This window comes from Colobus angolensis, unplaced genomic scaffold (genome assembly GCF_000951035.1).
Source record: "Colobus angolensis palliatus isolate OR3802 unplaced genomic scaffold, Cang.pa_1.0 Scaffold626, whole genome shotgun sequence".
In the NCBI taxonomy this organism is placed as follows: domain Eukaryota; kingdom Metazoa; phylum Chordata; class Mammalia; order Primates; family Cercopithecidae; genus Colobus; species Colobus angolensis.
The window spans coordinates 76665-80289 of record NW_012119888.1 but is presented as its reverse complement, the minus strand read 5'-3'; the positions used below and the strand labels follow the sequence as shown (position 1 = coordinate 80289).

At 60.9% G+C, this 3625-nt stretch overlaps 1 pseudogene; it reads right to left on the bottom strand.

Annotated features, from left to right (window-relative positions):
- The window catches only part of LOC105527479, a 15041-nt pseudogene extending 11417 nt beyond the window's left edge, over nt 1-3624 (bottom strand).
- Between the last annotated feature and the right edge of the window lies 1 nt (nt 3625).

Here is a 3625-nt window from a genome sequence, read left to right as displayed (position 1 = left end):
CTCACTGCAACCTCCGCCTCCCAGGTTCAAGTGATTCTCATGCCTCAGCCTCCCGAGTGGCTGGGATTATCCACAACACCTGGCTAATTTTTGTTTGTTTGTTTGTAGAGACGGGTTTTTGCCATGTTGGCCAGGCTGGTCTCTAACTCTAGACCTCAGGCCATCCACCCGCCTTGGTCTCCCAAAGTGCTGGGATTACAGGCATGAGCCACTGTGCCTGGCCCCTGAATACATCTTGACTGTGTCCTGCCATCTCCCTCCTCCCGCCCTGGGCCCACCAGCGCCTGGATAGCACTCTGCCTCACCCACCGCCCCCCACCACCCCAGCTCACGCCTTCGGGGCCCTGTTGACCCCTCCTATCCCACCCTGTGTAACCCTTACTGCTCTCCTGCTCAGAAACCTCCTCCTGTCTCCTAATTTTTCTCGCCACCTCTCACTGGACCAAGTGTGACCATCTCACTTCCCTGCCACGCCCTCTGCACTAAGAGCTGGGCCCAGCACCCAGAATTTCTGACTGAGTGGCAATATCCCCTGGAATGACAAGGACTCTGTTCCCAGTTTCTTCTTCCCCTTGCAAACCTGTCCTTCAATTGCTCATCCCAGCCTGCGGTCCGTGCACTACCCCGGCCTGTCCCTCAGCCCCTTCCCACCTTCCCTTGGGCCTGAGCTCTGGGTGGCAGTGAGGTGGGCGCTGTGGGGAGGAGCATACAGGAGGTGTGACCAGAGCCCCCTGGGCTCTCACAGGCCCCTGGTGCTGGGTCCCTGGTCCCATCACAGCTGGTGACATCTGGAAGGTGGCCCCAACTCAGGAGTGAGGCGGGCAAGGGGGCTGAGTGCTGGAGTGTGGCCAGGGGACCAGCACACAGCATCTGTGTGGTGCTGCCCAGGACGCTTGGGGAGGGCGGGAGCCTCTGTTTCAGCCTCCAGACTTCCTGTCGGGAGAGGGGATAACTTCTAAGAGGCCGAGGTGTTTGTCACGCCTGGGGCTGTGCTCTCCAGCACAGTACACCACCCCTCGGCCTGCTGTCCTCCCCTGGGGTGGGGGGAGTTCTTTACAGGGCACAAGTCTCACTCACCACAGTTCACCTCTGGGGTGTGGGGTATTGATCCTGTCCCCGGATGCCAGCCCAACTGTGGGCCATACCATGTCTCTAATAAACAGAGCCACAAATCGTTTGTGTGCATCTCTGCAGCGCCAGTGCCCGGCCTCCCAGGCGGCAGTGGCTGACCGCAGGGGCCCACTCCTTGGTGGTCAGGGCCTAGGGAGGCCCTGGCCGAGCATTGGTCATACTCGCTTAGGTGGCAGCACCCAGCCCAGTGCCAGGCATAAGCTGCAGGGCAGCGATGGCCTACATGGTCCTGCCCTTGCCACTTACAGGTTTTCCTGCCTCCTGGGGCCAGGCACTTTCCATGGAAACAAGGGAGAGCACCAACCCCCAGAGATAAGTCAATAAAAGCGACCTGAGAAAGAACAGGCAGCAAGAGAGGCGGAGGGAATGGGGGCAGGGCTGGAGAGAAAGGTGAGTGCGTGGCAGCCAGGCTGTGAGGCAGAACCCGAGAGGCTGCAGGCCGAGGGCCCGAGGAAAAAGTGGGCCTCGCAGTGGGGCTACTGTTCCTGGCAGAGAGAAAGGAGGCCTCTGGAGGTTACAGAGAGACACAAAGAGAACAGAGCATGGGGTCAGTGAGGCCAGTGCACAGTTGCCTGGGGCCTCTCAGGGCAGGGGGACTGGGTGCCCAGGCCCTGCCCCCATGGGGCAGCCTGCTCTCCACCCCTTCTCAGGATACCTGTGTGGGTGTCCTCATGCTTCCAGGCAGGGAGCCAGCGCTGGGCCTCCTTCCAGTGGCCTGGGAGGTTCTGCTGCATTTCAGAGGGAGCCCTCAGGAGCAGAAGCAACACGCGGGGAGGATGAGCAGGGACCGAGGCTCCACCATGACAAATCTCGGCCTCAGCATCTGCTGGTCAGCCCCAGTCACTATGCTGGACAGAGGAGGCCCTTCAGGCCCCACAGGCCTCTGCCCCCTGGAAGTTCTGCCTCTGACTCCCGTCCTGCAATCCTCAGAGGGAAGCTGGCCAGGGCTGGCAAAGCCCCTGCACAGGAACCTGGGCCCAGGTGGGGTACAGGCAGGGGGTGGCGGGAAGACCTCTGCCTGCCCTGCTTCCTGGGCACTTCCCTGGTGGCTGTAATGCCACAAGACAGGGACCAAAACTGTGCTTTTTTAAAATTTTTAATTAAAAAAAATTTTTTTTGAGAGGCGTCTCACTCTGTCACCCAGGCTGGAGTGTAATGGCATAATCTCAGCTCACTGTAACCTCCGCCTCCTGGGTTCAAGCGATTCTCTTGCCTCAGCCTCCAGAGTAGCTGAGATTACAAGCGTGCGCCACCACTCCCAGCTAATTTTTGTATTTTTAGTAGAGACAGGGTTTTACCATTTTGGCTACGCTGGTCTCCAACTCTTGACCTCAAATGATTCACCGGCCTCAGCCTTCCAAAATGCTGGGATTACAGGCGTGAGCCACCAATCCTGGCTCAAAACTGTCTTTTAAAAAAACTTTTTTTTTTTGTGGGGGCCGGGCGCGGTGGCTCACACCTGTAATCCCACCACTTGGGGAGGCCAAGGCGAGTGGATCACGAGGTCAAGAGATCAAGACATCCTGGCCAACATGGTGAAACCCCGTCTCTACTACAAATACAAAAATATTAGCTGGGCGTGGTGGCGGGTGCCTGTAGTCCCAGCTACTCGGGAGGCGGAGGTTGCAGTGAGCCAAGATCGCGCCACTGCACTCCAGCCTGGCGACAAAGCGAGACTCCGTCTCAGCCTTCCCGCCTTGGCCTCCCAAAGTGCTGGGGTTACAGGCGTAAGCCAACGCGCCTAGCCCAAAGTCTTCATTCCACAAAGTGGTCTTGATTCGTGACTTGGTGGAAGGGAGGTATGAGTGAAGAGGCCGAGGAGCCCTTGCCGGCCTGGAGCATCCTGGGACACGCGCTCTGCGTCCACCTGGCCTGGACGTGCCTCCTAAGGCTGGTAGCGAAGCCCGGGAGCAGAGCCCACGGATGGGCCCTGCAGGGTCTGGGCTGAGACCAACAGACAGGCATGATCATTCAGGGCCAAGCCGCCGCTGTGCCGCGCCTGCTCCTCCCCGCTCCGCCCCCCGCCCTTCCCCGGCCCGGCTCTGACTCAGGGTCTCGGGCACGCTCGCAGAGTCCTGGGGTTCGCTCGCCAACCTCTGCCAGGCACACATCGACTTGAGCATCTGGAAGACGGCCAGGGGGCCATGTTCAACTTCAGCAGGTCCACCAGGGTCCTGGCAGGGACAGACGCCGGGCCGGTGAGCCCTGCCCGCCCGGCGCGGACCCGGGCCCCTCCCTGAAGACCCGACAAGGGCGAGAGGCTCCTCCCGACCAGCGAGCCCGGACTGACACGGAGAGCACAGGGCGGGGCGTCGGGGGGGCGCGCGGCCGCCATCCGTCCAGCTCACTTGAATACCTCGGGGTCGATGATGCCGCCCACCACCTCCGCCAGCTCTTACATCTCCATCTCCTCAGCCTCAGCGCCCTCTTCCGCCGCAGTGAGAGCTTCTGCCCGGCAGCCTCCAGCCCCAGGGGCGCCGCGCGCCCCGGCCCA